This window comes from Pipistrellus kuhlii, unplaced genomic scaffold (assembly GCF_014108245.1).
Source record: "Pipistrellus kuhlii isolate mPipKuh1 unplaced genomic scaffold, mPipKuh1.p scaffold_m20_p_14, whole genome shotgun sequence".
Taxonomy (NCBI): Eukaryota; Metazoa; Chordata; class Mammalia; order Chiroptera; family Vespertilionidae; genus Pipistrellus; species Pipistrellus kuhlii.
This window is the reverse complement of record NW_023425449.1, coordinates 14,495,356-14,513,944: the sequence shown is the minus strand read 5'-3', so window position 1 is coordinate 14,513,944 and position 18,589 is coordinate 14,495,356. Positions and strand designations below refer to the sequence as shown.

Genomic DNA, 18,589 nt, shown 5'->3' with positions numbered 1-18,589 from the left:
TGGCTTAAGATGAGCTACATTTGGAATTGATGTATACTCAAGATCTTAAATTTCACCTGGCTGGAGTGGCTCGGTGGTTGATCATCAACCTATAAACTAGGAAGTTATGGTTTGATTCAATTCATATTCAGGGCATATAACTGGATTGTGGGTTTGATCCCCAGTGTGGGGTGTGTAGAGGGCAGCCGATTAATGATTTTCATCATTGATGTTTCTATCTCGCTCTCCCTCTCACTCTGAAATCAATAAAAAAATATTTAAAAAAAAAATAAAAATACCTTTAAAAAAGTTCCTAAATTTCAAGGATACTGAAACTTTGGAGTATCTTTAAGATACTGAGGGGAAATGAACATTTGTGAACAAGAGAGTGGTAAATTGCATTATTTCACAAATATTACTTCCACCCATATGTTTTGCCATGCTTCTCTTTGAGAACAGTCTACTTTCCTGTCACCTGATTTTGACCTATACATTACTTTCTTTGGCTAATATAATATCTTAATACAAGTTTTAAATGTGCTTGCATATTTTGCATGTTTTGGCACCCACTCTCTTTAATTTTTCCTCTGTAATAAGAACAGTATGTCCAAGATGCTAGCTTACTCCCTCAGCTTAAACTATGGAATAAAAAATTATTTGTGGAGCCAAAGTCAACCAAACTCAGCTAAACCCAGCAGAGCCACGACCCTCATGAAGTTGAGCAAGTAACCAACAGAGACATTGGAGTTTGTTATTACTACAACAAAAGCTGGCTAACACAAATTTTGAATAAATTTGTCGTTGAAAATTTGTTGAAGGAAGAATTATATTGTTTATAAATATGCTTAGTTTATGTAGGAACACCATGGGAGGTTTTGAATACACAAAACTAAATGAACTTTACTGAGAGTTATTTGTAGTTTTGATGGACTGTTCATACATCTTACTTTCTTTTAAAAGGAAAATTATTCAAGAAGTATCTATAGATCCAAAAATCTAAAAGAAATTCCAATAAATATTAGAAGATAAGTCAATGTGTCTAAGGATGTTGGTATTTAAAGAAGAGACTGGCAGATTTTAAAAAGGGAATGCCAACGTTAAATGCTTAGGACATTGGTTGTTTAATCATGTAAATACATAACTTGAGTAATCAGAATTTGTACCTGGAATGTAACTCAATTATATATTTTTATTCTTGAATTTTCCTCATTCTATAGTTAAAATTATGTTTTTAGAGGGGGAAAAAGACAAAGAGGGTTTACTTAGAAATATGTTTTTTGATGTTTTTTAAATATATATTTTTACTGATTTCAGAGAGGAGAGGAGAGGAAGAAAGAGATAGAAACATCAATGTTGAGAAAGAATCACTTACTGGCTGCTCCTGCATGCCCCACACTGGGGATCGAACCACAAGCAGGGCTTGTGCCCTGTCTAGTTCATAGGTCAATGCTCAATCACTGAGCCACACAGGCCTGGCTTTAAATATATATTTTGAATGGTACCCATACATCCCTGAGAGAAGTACTAGTTTTGTAGAAAACCATTTGTCCTTTGATCTAGTTCTCTGATGAATCTTAAGAGTTGATGAATTTCTGTTTGTTTAGATTTTTTTCTTATGAGGGTGGGAGTGACAACTTCCAAACTCTTTCAGTACTTTATTAGGTGCAATGAACACTATATTTTCTATTATATTTAATTTTATCTCATTTAAAAATTGCTAGTCACAACCCACTAAACTGGGTTATTCTATGGTTATATAAATATAAGAAAGGAATACCATTGAATTATTCTATAATCTAAAAGTGGGGAAGCAATAAATGTAGCCAATTTGATTAGATAGAATTAGAAATGTAATAATAAAACTGCTTAAAAAATAACCAACTTGGGGGTGGTGGGTCCTCACGTGCGTTCAAGATGCATATAGAGAAGTGTTACTTCTGTTCCGGGCCCATATACCTGGATGTTTATCTGCAAAGACTGCAAGGTGTTCAGGTTTTGTAAATCCAGGTGTCATAAAAACTTTAAAAAGAAGTGCAATCCTCGCAAGGTCAGGTGGACTAAAGCTTTCCGTAGAGCAGCTGGTAAAGAGCTCACAGTGGATAACTCATTTGAATTTGAAAAATGCAGAAATTAACCTGTCAAATACTAGCGAGAGCTGTGGAATAAAACGATTGATGCAATGAAGAGACCTGAAGAGATCAAACAGAAACATCAAGCTAAATTTACAATGAACTAGTTGAAGAAAAATAAAGAACTACAGAAAGCTAGGACATCAAAGAAGTCAAGCAAAACATCCATCTCATCCAGGCACCTTTTGCATGCAAAGGGAAGCAGTTGGAAGACAAAATGGTACAGAAACTACAAGAGGATGTGGACATGGAAGTTGTTTCTGACAATCCTGTTTAACTATTTCTATGAGCACATTGGAAATTTCCTTTAGAGACTTGGGTGCTCTGGTTTATTAATTTCTTCTTTACGTAAGATGAAAAGGTGATTAAAAATGCAAAACATCAGATAATATGAATGCTACATTACATCTCAATATTAAATCTTCAGTGATAGATGTACTTATGTAAATTATGAAAATTTTATAAATACAAAGTGAAATGTGGACATAAAATAGTGGTGCCACTTGGATAATGGCACCAGGCAGCATTTATGTAGTAACTGATGACAAGCATTCATGGCTAGTGAGATAGAAAATAAAATGTTCTTTGCAGTAAAAATTTTCCCTTTATTAACTTTATAGAAGGAGGGATATGACAAGAAACTAACAATCTGTATGATAATTAGCCTCAAGTACTCATATCTTTTATTTTGATTTCAGCCATAAGCTGGGTTGATGGCTGGCAAGTGAAATGGCAGTGGCAGGAGCAATAAGATTGTCCAACTGAGACTTAGGTGGGGAATGGGCCTAAGCCATCAGTCGGACATCCCCCAGGGGCTCCCAGACTGCAAGAGAGGAAGGACAAGCTGAGGCACCTACCCCCTCCCCAATGCACGAATGTCATGTACCAGACCTCTAGTATGTAATCCTATATAATAAAAGGCTAATATGTAAATTGACTGAACAGCCAAACGACCAGTCACTATGATGCACACTGACCATCAGGGGGCAGACCTCAATGCGTGAACTGCCCCCTGGTGGTCAGTGCACTCTCACAGGAGGAGTGCCGCTCACCCAGAAGCCATGCTCACAACTGATGAGTCCAGTGGTGGTGGCAGGAGCCTCTCAAAACCTCTGCAGCAGCACAAAGGATGTCCAACTGATGGAGAATGGGCCTAAGCTGTCAGTTGAACATCCCCCAAGAGCTCCTGTACTGTGAGAGGCTGGGCAGAGGGACTCCCCACTCCCTCCAATCCACCCCTGAGTACATGAATTTCATGCACTGGGCCTCTAGTAATATGATAAAGCAAACGAGTAATTACGTTGAATTCATTGAGAACTGAGATTTCTGGCATAGAAGACACAAATAAAAATTATATGAGGTTAAGGGAAATTTATCTAATTCAAAATTTAAAGTGGAAGTATCAGAATAAACTCATATTACCTTTTTGAAAACATATACTTTGTGTCTACCAAAAAATCCTAGAAACAATGAACCCAGTATCAGTGAGCAGCCTTAAAACACAAATTGTGATCTCTAAATGCCATTTCTCACTAAAAGGAAACACTACATGTACTGATGAGCCTTGAATATCATATAGTAAACCAGAAAGCAAGGAAACTATCAAAGATTATTAAGGTCATATCTAAAAGGCTCAGAGGAAAACTTGGCTTATTGACTTGGACCTTCAGATATCAATGAGGATACTAACTGAAATGGATTGATACAAATTCAATGTATTTAAATTTATAAATTCAGAATAATTCTTAAAAAAAACTTCATTGGTCATCATTTTTTTGAAAATGAACTATATATACATTAGGGAAAGCAAATAGTGTTGAGAAGATTTACTTCCAGCTAATAAACAATAAACAAATGATGGAATTATATCACTAGTTTACAATCCCTAATATTTAGTGTATATATGCAATCATCATTAATAACTGCTAACATCACTCAAAGTGAGACAAACAAACATAATATACTTTCTAGGAGAAGTAAAGAACATCTCCTGACAAGTAACTGCCAGCCATGTGAATAAGACCATTTTATTTTTTTATTTTTTAAAATATATTTTATTGATTTTTTACAAAGAAGAAGGGAGAGGGATAGAAAGCTAGAAACATCGATGAAAGAGAAACATCGACCAGCTGCTTCCTGCACAGCCCCCACTGGGGATGTGTTTGCAACCAAGATACATGTCCTGGACCTGAATTGAACCTGGGACCTTCCAGTCCATAGGTCGATGCTCTCCACTGAGCCAAACCAGTTTTGGCTTGAGTAAGACCATTTTAGACCCCTAGTCTTTCCAGCACCCCCAATGACACCATGATTCTTGTCAAAGATAAAAATCTATCTAGCCATTCCCTGCCTACATTTCTGACCCACAGAATCATGAATAATTAAAACTTGTTTTGAGAAATTAGGTTTGAGATAGTGTGTTACATGGCAGTGACTAGCTGATTTAAAAGTATAAAACTATCTTGCAAATAGCAATACTTCCTTAGGAGAGGAAAATAAAGAACTAATATTATAGATGTACTAGTAATCTTTAAGCAAATACATAAAAATAAATAAGAATTTCATTTTAACACCAAAAAATTGATTTCATGACCCATGAAATTAAAAATCAAATACTTCCTGAAGGAATGCAAGACAGATAGGTGGCCAATAAGTGGTGTAGCACAGCTAGCATGGCTCAGTGGTTGAGCACAGCTGGCATGGCTAAGTGGTTGAGTCAGGAGGTCATAGTTCAATTCTGGTCAGGGTACGTGCTCAGGTTTCGGGCTGGATCCCCAGTGGAGAATGTGCAGAAGGCCGCTGGCCAATGATTCTCCCTCATCATTGATGTTTCTATTTCTCCCTCTCCCTTCCTCTTTGAAGTCAATTAAAAAATATTTTTTTAAAAAGCAGTCTAGAGTTGGAAATAACCTCTACATTTTTTTTTAACAGTGAGGTTTATCCAGCAAGATAAATAGTAAAATAGAGGCATTAACCTTAATGTCTCAGTTAATAGCTCAGACTTTATTCAGGAGGCAACAGAAAGTTGGCTGAAGATTCTGAGCAGGGCAGTGACATGATTACATCAGTGTTCTAACAAAAGTCGCTGTTTTAGAATGGATTGGTATTGGAAAAACTTGACACAGCAAGGCCAGTTGGGATGATTTCCAGATATGAGGTTATGAGAACTTGCACTAGGGAGATGACAGTACATACACATTCGAGAAACAATCTAATAAATAATTGAGAGAAAACTGAACCGATAAAGGAAACGAAGAAGAAAAATCTATGAGGAGGAAGGAATTCTCTCCGATTGCCTTCTGACTGCAAAGGCAACAAACATGGACCTTGCTGGAATTTCTAGTTTGCCCACCTTCCCTGTGGATTTCAGACTTTCCAGTCCCCACAACCTCTCTGTAAAATACACATCCTACAGTTTCTGTTTTTCAGGAGAATACTGACACTCCCAATATTGAGTCTCCCAATCCATGTTCAGGCTGGGGAGAGAGGCCAACTGTGAAAGGAGGAGCTAGCACCTTTTTATACCATTGTAGTCACCTGTGCTGCCCACCGCCCCTCCCCACCTCCATACACACAGCTCAGGCTCCAGTACCACCAGAGGCCACTAGCACGTCCTTGGGTGGGCCAGCAGCCTATCTTGCTCATTTATTATGCCACAGATCACAGATGTCTAACAGTGCCTGGCATATATTAGGTAATTGGTAAATATTAGTTCAGAATTTTTTTATATATATGTTATTTATTTATTTATTTATTTATTTATTTATTTATTTATTTACAGAGAGGAAGGGAGAGGGATAGAAAGTTAGAAACATCGGTGAGAGAGAAACATTAATCAGCTGCCCGCAACCAAGGTACATGTCCTTGACCGGAATTGAATTTGGGACCCTTCAGTCCACAGGCTGACGCTGTATCCACTGAGCCAAACCGGTTAGGGCATATTTCAGAATTTATAAGGCGTGTGTTGGTCTAGGAGACAGAATAGAAGTGTGAGACACAAATGATAGCAGTAAATACTTGATTATAGCAGAAGGGGAAGTGTAGGTTTGGGAGCAGGAAAACTGGACAAGTTAATAAACATTTTTGGGTTGTAAAGTTGGACATTACCTTGATTCCTGTTTTCAGGAAATGTTCATTTAATTGTCTAACCTTAAGAAACAAACTCATCCCCCCCCCCAAAAAAAAAAAAAAAAGATGAATAATACCAAAGAAAGACTGTATTTTATTTTTTCATTTTGGTTTTTACCATTACCAAACATGGAGAATATAAATATTATTGCAAGCTCCCCCCCCCCAATCGCACAGGTCATTTCCATTTCCTATTAGTTGGTACATCATCAGTCTTTTCAAGTAATTATTACAATGGTACTTATCTCTCAGTTTCCACTTCCAATGGCTACTCCAATGCCTACTCTAAAGTACCAGGCCAATTTGGGAATTATACATTTTAAAACATCTTATGAATATGAGATGAGGAAGAGAACTGAGGCATTTGGTAGCACATTTCATTTGTGTCAATAGGTCTTAGTGTTTCTGAGTTAAGAGGTTGATTCCTTAGACTAACAAAGGGAATCATGAGGGAAAAAGCATCAACTTAGGCTCATTGATCCAGTCTTGGTTTTGAATCCAAAAGCCATTGCCTCATTTCTGACTCTATATAAATTATTCAATTCTATACAATAAGGATGATCATTTTTCTTGAAGAGCTCTTGGAATATAAAAACATGGTAGCAAGAATTAAATACTCATAGAGAATTTGATGGAAAATCAATTGTAGAAACCTTTCAGAGAGTAGAGTGAGAAGACAAATAGAAAACAGGAGAGGAGTGATGAGCAAATAAAGAACCAATCTAAGAGGTCCAATACCCAATAAAAGGATGGCCAGAGAGAGCAATGGAAACTACAAGTAGAGGAAATCAACAGTGAGTAATCTAAAAAAATTTCCCAGGCTGAAGGTTATGAGTTTGTAGATGGAGAGGGCCTACTGTAGTATACATTTTGGCAAACTGGAAAAATATATATCATACCAATGCCTATTATCATGCATTTTCTGAACACTGGAAATAAAGAGAAAATTCAGAGTAATAGGTAAGAGATAGAGATCAGAGTTGGAGACAATAACAAATGCTAAATCCTCATCTGGAGAGAGTTGACATGAGATGATATCTAAAATTTAAAAATCAAGATGTAGCAATAAAACCATATAATCCAGAATTTTCAGGTAAATTTTATATAGGAAAAAAACATAATGATTGCTTCTGGGAATTAGGTACTAGAGAATGTATAAAGGAGAGGGCAGGTGTTGCTTTATAGAATTACCGTATTTACCTCTTTAAGTCTGTGCATGCGTATTTTGGATAAAAACCTATAATAATAAAAGCATAATATGCTAATTAGACTGGACATCCTTCTGGACATCTTTTCAGACAACCTTCCAACCGTCCCAGGTGCCTGCCGGTGATCTGAGGGAAGCCTAGGTCCCGGGTGCAAGAGGGAAACTTGTGCTGGCAGCCGGGGGAAGGAAGGCCTACTCTCACATGATTTTTGTGCATTGGGCCTCTAGTTTTTAAATAAAAAGAAATTAAAGATTGGAAAAAGAAATGGCAGGGCAGCTAGCTTAAAATTCCTCATAGTAATAACTTTGACATTATTCTCTTCTCTGATAAAGAATAAGAGAAAGGCAGTTGGCTTTCAAACAATGATGTAAGTGGTGCTTAAAGAATGAAAATATAGACTCTGAAATTGTCTACATCTGTGTGTAGAGAGGGAGGGCAATAGCCCCAGACACATAGCTAAAAGTGTATTGTTACTATCAACAGTTTCTAATGAAGTAGATTGAAGAGATAGGCACAAAGTGAGGTAATATTTAATCAACTGCAGAGTTCCTAGAATCATTGTTCAGTATTAATTTTTAAGTTTTCATGCCCTCATAATTCTTTGACAATTAGGTTGAATTGAATTGAATTCAGTGAGATGTCAAACAAAACATCTGAGTCCTGTTATTTTGTTTGGTCATACATAGAAAAGACAGTATTTAGAAGCAAACTCTTCAGGCTTCCACATTTTGTGAGATTCTTAGGATTTTCCTTTAAAGTCAAGCAATTTGTAAAAATAGGTTTATAGATGTTTATAATAGAGCTTCTGACTAAGGACAGTACTTGGCTTTTATGGCATATCTTTCAAAACCTTAATGATTAAACTGTTCTCATTAAAATGAAACATTTCCTGCTTTAAATTGTGAATTATGGTTAACAAATATATAATTAGTTTAAGAAGTTATCAAACATTGTTCACCTTTATAATTTAAAAAGGAGGATAATTTTGCCTTCTCTAGTCTAAAAAAATCCAGTGGTAAAATACAATTAATGTTTTTATATTCTAGCAATTTTCTTGTCAGAGTTGTTGCTTATATTTGGTGACATGATATATTGATTAATAAGATATAAAAATCTTTATAAATAAACGTTTTAGAGTAGTGGATTTTTTTAAAACTCAGAACCTTAAATAATGTATGTATGTATGTATGTATGTATGTGTGCATGTAAGATGTAGTTAGAATTGTCTTTGGACACTATTTAGTCATTCTTAGCTTTTGTTCAAACAGAAAATAGAAGATCATATGGTTTAGTGATTCCCTAAGCCTCCTATGACACAGCTGATTAGTGGGAAAGCAGTGATAAAACATATATCTCCTGATCCTCAATCCCATTCTATTTTCATGACACCAGTTGTAAAAGAAATCCAATTTTTGCTAATTATGAATATAAATGAAAAAATTTAAAGCATGGCATAATTATGACAATAACAGAAAGGAGACTTGCAAGTTATTCAGTCAGAGTTGGGAGGGAAGAAATTTGTTGAGAAAAATGAAAAAAGTTTTGGAAGATTGGGAGTATATCCCCATCAAATTTCTTATACATCTATTTAACCCTATAAGTAGCCCTCCCCACACTTCAGCCTGTATAACACGGGGTGGCAGAAGAAAGCCACAGTATTATTGGCCTAAGAATTTAGATAGCTGAGTTTAGGACTGCCTGAACAGCTAAAAACCTAGGAGAAAATCCCAAAAAGGAAGGGGCTACTGAGTAAGAAGCCCCCAAATCTGCATATAAACTCCCCTCAAAATGTTGATTGACTGCCTTGATTGGCGACTGTGCCCTTGAGAATCTAAGGAGCCTAGCAGAAAACAAGCTTCAAGAGCTAAACAGACAGGTTAGTTGCTGCCCACCACGGGTAACACATGCTTTGGAGTTAAAATCCAACTAAGGTAGAAGAGCTTGGTAAACACCTTAGGCTTTCCATGAAGTTAGGAACAAAGACTACTTCACCAAAACTAAAACATGAACCTACCCTAACAAAGGGAAACCGGGCTTCCCCAGATTGAAAGTAATGTCTGTAATTTGTCTGCTAAAACAAAACTCAATAGTTTCAGAGGAAGATCCAGAGGCTCTGCAATGAATTACCAACAGCATAACAATAAAAAATTACTAGAAATGGGAAAATGTGACTTATAGTCAATAGAAAGAGACTAACAAAGGAACTAGGTGTTAGAGTTGGCATAGAAAGACTTTAAAATAACTGATAAATATGTTTAAAAGTCTGCAAGAAAAGATGGATTTAACATATAAAGACTTGGGCAATAGTGAATAAAGATTGGAAAAGCAGAAATAAAATTGCCTTTATTCACAAACAACATGAATCTATCTGATTTTCCAAAAATCTGTTAGCTCCAATAAGTGAATTCAGTCAGGTTATAGGATAGGAAATCAGTATTTTTACATTGTCTCAACAAATAATTTGAAAAATACATTTAAAAATAAATACCCTTTAGAATAGTGTAAAAAATATTAATTACCTAAAAATAAATTTAAGAAAAGATATTAAAGATCTCTACTTTGAAAACTCACAAAGCTGCAGAAAGAAAGACATAAACAGAGAGATGCACCATGAACATTGTTGCAAGACAATATTGTAAAAATGTCATTCCACCTGAAAGTAACCTATAGAATCATATACTAGTACTCATGTACTGGGGGGTGGGAATGGCCAGGAAGAGGTCAATGGGAGAAAAGGAAGACATATGTAATACTTTAAACAATATAGAATTTAAAAAAAAAAAGAAGAAGACACAATATACTTCTAACTCAGAATGCTTTTACTCTTTGGTGGAAATTGATAGTCTAACATGAAATGTTATATGAAAATACATAAAGCACCTAAAATAGCCAAAATAATCTTGAAAAAGAAAACAAGTTAGACTACCTAGTTTTAAGACTTATTACAAAGACTTATTATAAAACCATAGTTATTAAGACAGTGTGTTGGCATAGGAAAAGGCAAATAGGTGGATTGAACAGAATAGAGAATTTAGAAATTTACCCCGCTATATATTCAGCCAATTAGCTGAAATGTCAGAAATTCAATGGGGAAAAGAAAATATTTTCAACAAATGATGCTGGAACTGGATATCTCTGTATTCTGACCTCTACATCATAACATATAAAAACTTTAACATAAGGTAAAGTGAAACCTAAAAATAAAAGCTGAAACTATAAAATCCTTAGAAGAAAACATAAAGAATATTTTTGCTATTATGATGTAGGCAAAGGGTTCTTGATACTAAAAAGCAATAATCATAAAAGAAAAAAATGATATAATGGACTTGTTCAAAATTAGAAATTCTTGTTCATCAAAAGGCCCTTTAAAAAAAACGAGAAAGGCAAGTCACATACTCTCTAGAGACCTACTGGAATTGAAATACATAGCTTTTATGTAAGCAAAATATGATTTTGACCCAGATCTCTTGATTTTGAACCCTTAAACAACAAAATATAAATAATATAAATTTTGGCACTACGAAAGTACAGAAGTTGAAACTTTAAAAATGGGCAAGACAAGGTGTCCATCAGTAGATGAAAGGATAAAAAAGCTGTGGTACATTTACACCTTGAAATACTATACAGCAATAAAAAGAAGGATCTCTTAGCTTTGAGACAGTAGAGGGACCTGGAGAGTATTAGATTAAGTGAATAAGCCAGACAGAGAAAGACAAGTGTCACATGATCTCACTTATCTGTGAAACCTAATGAACAAAATAAACTTTTGAACAAAATAGATCCAGAGACATAGAAGCATAGAACAGACTGTTGAATCTCAGAGGAAAGGTGGGGGTAGGTGGGAAGTGATCAACCAAATAATTTGAATGCATATATGCATAACCCATAGACACAGACAATAGGGTGGTGGAAGCTTAGGAAGGGTGGCAGGGGAGAGCTATATGGGGTCAATGGGTTATATGTAATATTTTCAACAATAAAGATTTTAAAAATAATAATAAAAATGGGCAGGAGTGGTGGTTTTAATAGTGATGTTACTATCATCATACTAGTATGAAAAGTGAAGAGATAGACTTGACAGTTGATGGAACAGGGAATAGCAATTTCCTAATTTAAATATTGATACTAAAAAGCAATAATCATAAAAGAAAAAAATGATATAATGGACTTGTTCAAAATTAGAAATTCTTGTTCATCAAAAGGCCCTTTAAAAAAAACGGGAAAGGCAAGTCAAATATTGATACTAAAAAGCAATTTAATATTTAAAGTCAGTAACCAATAGAAATCAAAGTAACAATATGATTATTATTAAAATTGGCAAGAAGGAAAAACAAGTAGAAAGTAACACAAGTTACCGTAGCTAGGAATCAACAGATAATATCCAAAGTTGATAAATAAATTTTAAAAATAACAGAAAAGCATAGACATCTAACCTCAAAAAAAAAAAAAAACTGATGTAGGAATGGAAAAGAATGGAGGAGGGAATTTTGCTTTACATTATACAATGATTCTATATTTTATTTTTCCACCCATGTGTATTTATTGTGTTGTTTAGAGATAAAAAGAGAGATAAATAGATACTAGGAAAGAAGGGATGTTGGGAAACCTACATACCTAGAGGTTTGACAGCCTAGTGAGGTTTTAGATGATTGATTCTTCATTACACTAGCTGGTATTTTTTTTTAAATATTTAAAAATATTTTTAACTATAAAAGGAAAATAAAACTCTTCTTTTTGAAAGACAGAAAAATCTCAAATTAAAATAATCAGCTTTGTTGCAGTACTTTATTGCTTACTGGAAAATAACTTCTAGTAGTATTGGAGCTATCTGGTGAGAAAACACTTTTCAGAATGTCAAAGGATTATTCATTTCTTGGTTTACGTCCCTATATTACACTGAATACAGACCACTTTTGTTTCAGTTGGTGAAATCTGGAGAGTCCTTAGCCTCAAAGTGCCAGTTAGGACTGAAGAACCAAGTTGCCTACTAGTCAAGCAGAAAGTTCTCACAAATAAAATTATTGTTAAATGACATTCAGTTGTCTGCAATTACTATGGGAGTAAAGAAATCCTAAAAATACCCTTATGGCAATGTCTTTACAATTTGTACTGACATAAACTCTTTTGGGATTCTTCTCTAAGATTAAGTCTACACCCATAATTATGTCATCATGTATGCAGAAGTGTCATTTTTGCTTGGTTCTTTTAACTTGTTTGCAAGAGTGGAAGAGCAATAGCTAATGTTGTTGTCCAGAGCCATCTGCCTCAGATACCAAAACCTGTTGTAGTGTTTCCACTAGAGCTGTGATGTTGGTCCATCTATGTACTAAATTGAAGCAGAGAAAAAATTACATGCCCATAGGAATGCATTTTATAACAGAGTATTGTTCCTCAAAGTAGTCATCAGATTATCCTGGCCATTGTACATACAACACATCTGGGAATTATTCTCAGGAAAACATGAGGTAGAACCTCTTACTAATGGTTTGGACTTTGACTATTGCCAAGACTGGGGGGTGGGGAAGGAAAGGAAATAAAGCACATATTTGGCTACAATGTGTAATCTACTAAAGTTAATTCCAAGATATATGGCGGTGAAACTTTGATCAATAATTTTATTGATTTTACAAGATTGTATTAATAGGGTATGGTAGACTCCCTCACAAATGGCAACAAAATATTCCCGCAGTTATTATGCCATCTATTCTCAAGCAAGTTTTCTATCCATAAATTTCCCAACCTAATTGAGGTATAGTATATCAACAATATTAGTTTTGGAAAAAAGGAAAAAAAAACAAAAAAAAACAAATAAACCTCCAGAGCTGTGATAGTAAATACTCAGTAATCATAGAAACAATTTACCATATCTCGAAATTGTCTGAAGCAAGTCAGACTGAAAAGCTGGTAAAGACTCCTGAGGATTTTGCAAGAAATTAAATAAGATTAGATATATTTCTTATCAATAAATATATTATGCCATTTTTGGCAATAGTTCTTAGTCCTGCTGAGTTTTTAATAGAAATTTGCATGAAAATGCATTCCAGCTCCTTTCCAAATGTAACAAGGACTCAAAAGATAAAGAAGTCTTCTGAAGTTACACTCAGCACTCACTTTTCACTTATCTAAACTACAACAGTATTTGTCAAGAACTGGACTAATGTGGATTTGAGCCATAATAATTGAAACATGTTCTATGTTCAACAAAGCCCAAGATTCAAATGTAGTGATAAAGCATCACCACATTTAACTGTGATCATATCCCTTAAAGCAACTTTTGAACTGGATTTTTTTAAATTCCATTTTCTCAGGACAGACCAGAATAACTAAAAGACATTATTTAAAAATAGCTATTTTCTGCCATAACTCCTAGGTTAACAATTAAATAAGAGGAACAAAGTTAGAAAACAATACTATCTGATTTCAAAACTTATTATAAAACTGTGGTAATTAAGATTGGCATACAGTCAAATAGATCAATTAAATAGAGAATAGAGAGCTAAAAAATGGGCCTACACATTTTTAAGTTACTTGCTGACTATTCCCTTTTTCCTTTTTAATATATGTTTTTATTGATTTTTAGAATATTTTTAAATATTCATAGCATTTTTGTTTATAATAACCCCAAGCTAGAAACAATCCCAATTCCCTTCAACAGGGAAATGGATAAATAATTTGTGGTATTTCCCTACTTTAAGAATATATTGAGTTATTATTATAATACATACAGCAACATGATAAATCTCAAAATAATTATGTTGAGTAAAATAAGCCAACAAAAAAGAATATATGCTATATTATTTAATTTATATTTATATAAAATTCTAGAAAATGCAAACAAATATGTAGTTACAGAAAGCAGATGAGTGGTTGTCAGGGCTGAGTTTGGTGAGATAGCAAGGATTATGCAAAAGGCACAAGAAAACTTTTGAAGGTAATAGTTACATTTATTATTTTGGTGTGGTGATTGTTTCACATGAGTATGCATGTGTCAAAGCATATATAAATATATACATACACATATATATATGATTTTTTATTGATTTTTAGAGAGAGAGGAAGGGAGCGAGAAAGAGAGAGAGAGAGAGAGAGAGAGAGAGAGAGAGAGAGAGAGAGAGAGAAATATCAGTGTGGGAGGGAGACATCAATCGCCTGCCTCCTGCACGCCCCCTACCAGGGATAGAGTCCACAACCTGGTCATGTGCCCTGACTGGGAATTGAACTGACAACTTTTTGGTGCATTGAACGACACCCAACCAGCTGAGCCACACTGGCCAGTGGAAAACATCTATTTTTAATATACTTCAAATATGTTCACTTTGTTTCATATCAATTATAACTCAATATAGCTGTTGAAAAAAAATGTTTAACTTTTTCTTGTTTGAAGTCTTCATTAGCTAAATAGAAAAGCATTGCATATGCTGGTGATGTTTTTATTTTATATTTGTTTCTTTTGATTATATGCTGCAGTGATTTCTGAAAGGGTTTGTCTTTCCATTTTCCAGTAAAAAATAATTAATTAAATAAATAAATAAATAAAAGATGACCTTGATAAGAACCTGTTTTATTGCTTAAAGACAGCACAAATATTGTTGTCTGGGGGAAAATGAAAACTCCTTTTTACCTCAAAAAGAAATTAGGAGTATCATGGATTAGAGAAAGTTGCATAAAATGTTACATTGTTGATAGTTTTGAAATTCAATAATTGGCAAATGTATTCAACAGTTTGCAGATTTATCTTGTGTATCCTGACCAATTAATTAAAACAGGCAATTATGGGAGAGCACCACTGGTGAGAATATACATTCTCATGATTAAAAATATCCTCCGCCTATAAGAACATTTAATATCTGGAGCATCAATTTGCTGAAGCTTTTGTTTGTCTTTTTCTCCTTTTTCCTCCAAAGGTAAATGGCACAGCAGATTCTTTAAAGACGAAATTGCATTTCAACAGACTGGTTTGGGGATTTGTTCATGTTCTGTGCTTGCAGTTATTTATAGCTTTATAAAGGTTATAGATAGGTAAATATGGCTAAAGGTTGATAAAATAGAACATTTTCAGACTACCTTATTGATTTAACACAGTAAAACTTCTAGCATTTAAAATTATTTTAAAGAATTAATATCTTAGAATTGTTTGAAATGAAATATTCATGGCAGAGCCAGATAGAAATAGATGGTTTTTAGATGTCACAGAGAAGTTTCCATAACTTGCTTTTGTAATTTATTATATGATAACTTTAGCTTAAAGTAAGGACTAAAAGTAGAATAAATTCTTATTCAGAATCTTGATGAATGAGATATTAATAGTTAACATGATACTCGAGTTATTAAGTTTTACCATATATAGTATACCTGGATTTCTAATTTTTCAAAGAAATAAAGTATTACAAAAGACACTAAAATGAGGCCCTAAAATACCTAAAACAATCTTTAAAAAGGAATAAAGTATGAGGAATCCATTTCTCAATGTTAGGGCCCATTATATAGCGATGGTAATAAAAACAGTGCAGTATTAATAGAAAAAAAGATGGATAGGAAAATGGAAAAGAATAGAGAACCCAGAAATAGACCTTATACCCTATCAATGTCAGCATCCTGGGTGTTATATTACACTATGATTTTGTAAGATGTTACCACTGGAAGGAACTGAAAAAGAATACAAGGGATTTATCTATATTGTTTCTATATTACTATTATTACTGATTTTTAGAAGGGAGAGGAATAGAGAGATAGAAACATCAATGAGAGAGAAATATCATTAATTGACTGCCCCCTGCATGCCCTCGCTGGGATAGCCTGCAACTCCAGCATATGCCCTAACATGGAATCAAACCAGTGACATCTTGGTTCATGGGTCAATGCTCAACCACTGAGCAACACCCGCTGGGCCTCTGTATTATTTTTAGTATGTGTAAAGTTAATTATCTAAAAAAAAAAAAAAAAAAAAAAAAAAGCTTAACTAAAATAGTAGCAAATAAAATATAATTTCTCTGGTTTATTTTTAAATGAAATACATTTTACAGTTCTTGGTTTTTATTATAAAGATGAGTTTTCACATAAAAGGAGTGAAAAAAATAACTTGTAAAAGTTTTAAAATAATGATCATCATCTGTTAAATAATAGAAAATATATATTGGTCTCTGCCCCCAGGTTCTGGCACAGAGCTTCTGAAATCCTTGTCTTTTTACAAATGATAACATTTAGAGCATCTCTTGTTCTAATATTTGCTTTTGACCCCTTATATCAGGGAGGGGGTCAAAGGCAAATAAAAACCTTTGTAAATTCCTCAGTGGTAAGAGCACTAAGAGCATCCTTTGTTCTATCGAAATGACTCTGGATGGGCTCCTGGATGGCTGTTCACCAAAAGACTAAGTCATGATTGGAAGCTTAGAATTTTCAGTCCACACCTCATCCTCCAGAGAGGAGAGAGGAACTGGAAATGGAATTAATAATTGATCATGCCTATGTTAGGAAGCCTCCATAAAACCCCAATAGAGCTTGCAGGGTGGTGAGCACATTGACTCCGGAAGGTTGATGTACCCCAACTCCACAGGAAGTTCCTGTGCTCAGACCCCTCCCAGACCTCGCCCAATGTATCTCTTCATCTTGCTGTTCAGCTGTATCTTTTATTATATCTTTTAATAAACTGTAAATGTAAGTTCTGTAAGCCACACCAGCAAATGTATTGAACTTGAGGAGGAGTCATAGGAACCTCCGACTTATGGCCAGAAGTTGTGGGTAACCTAGGGATCTATTACTTGAGATTGGCATCAGAAGCGGGGTGAGGTGGGGGTAGGTGGATAGCTGGAAAGAGATCAACCAAAGAACTTGTATGCATATAGGCATAACCTATGGACACAGGCGATAGTGTGGCAAAGGCCTGGTGGGGAGGCTATAAGGGTCAATGGAAGAAAAAAAGGGGGATATATGTAATGCTTTCTATAATAGAGGCTTTTTTTTTTTAAGTGGGATGAGAACAGTTTTATGGGACTGAGCCCTTAACCTGTGGGGTCTGACGCTATCTCCAGGTAGATAGTGTTAGACTTGAGTTGAATTATAGGACACCAGGGTGGTGTCATAGAGAATTGCTTGGTGTGGGGAAACCCGCCATACATTTGGTGACCAGAAGTGTTGACATGAAGTGTTCTGTGTGAGTAGTAAAAGAGACACACAGAGAAGAACTGGTTTTTCCCTGCATAGGATGAAAAACAACTGAGTTTTCCCAATATATCATCATTTATTCTGCTGCTTCATCCCTCTGGAACCATCTGATTCATGCTCTCCCCTCACATGACTTGCCTGAACAACATAAATAGACTAATGGTTTTTTTCTCTCTGACTTATTTCTAACCTCCCAACCCTACCTAGGCCATCTTTCAAACTATTCCAGGAGTGATCTTTTTTAATAACCAATCTGCTCATCCTTTCTCTGTTTGAATTCCAATCATTGCTTCTGATTTCTTAATAGATTCTCTAAACTGTGCTGGCCTTTGAAATCCATCTCAAATCTCGGCTCAACCTACCTGCCACCCCTAAATAATAAACCTCCCGCTCTCTGTATCAGCCACACTTATCCATCTTTTCAGAAAGCACCACTTTTTCTTAATGTGTGTCCTTCCATCTATAAGGTCCATCTTGGTCTTTGCCTATTTAATGATCTCACTTCCCCTCCGAAGCTGTCCTCAATATCCTAAAACAGTTCATCACTTCTTCTGTTAGCTCTCACGGGATTTTTATATGGAATAATAGCTACTATTTATTGAGCGCTTACTAGGTACCAGGCACTGTGCCTAACTAAGCATTTTACAGACGTGATCTCATTTAATCTTCCCAGCAGCCCTATGAGGTAATGTGGCACTTTTCACAATGTCTTCTCATTCATTGTTTTCATGCCTATATCCTCATTAGAAGAAACCAGTCTTATGCATTGTATCTGAACCACCTCCTCCTATGTCTGATTAAATCAGGTGCTCAATAAACATTTCTTGAGTGAGTGAACGATGGAATAAATGAAGTGAAATAAATAAATATAATAGGGTGCTTTAAGAAACAGCTTGTTAGAAAGGACTGGCTTTACCATGCCGTATGTGGCCAAAACACAGAATATGCTTCTTAAGTCAAATTTCTCTCTCTTTGCTCTAGGCA

General features: G+C 34.9%; 1 pseudogene; it reads left to right on the top strand.

Annotated features, from left to right (window-relative positions):
* The first annotated feature begins 1,871 nt into the window (after positions 1-1,871).
* LOC118718204 lies at positions 1,872-2,459 on the top strand (annotated as a pseudogene).
* The last annotated feature ends 16,130 nt before the right edge of the window (positions 2,460-18,589 follow it).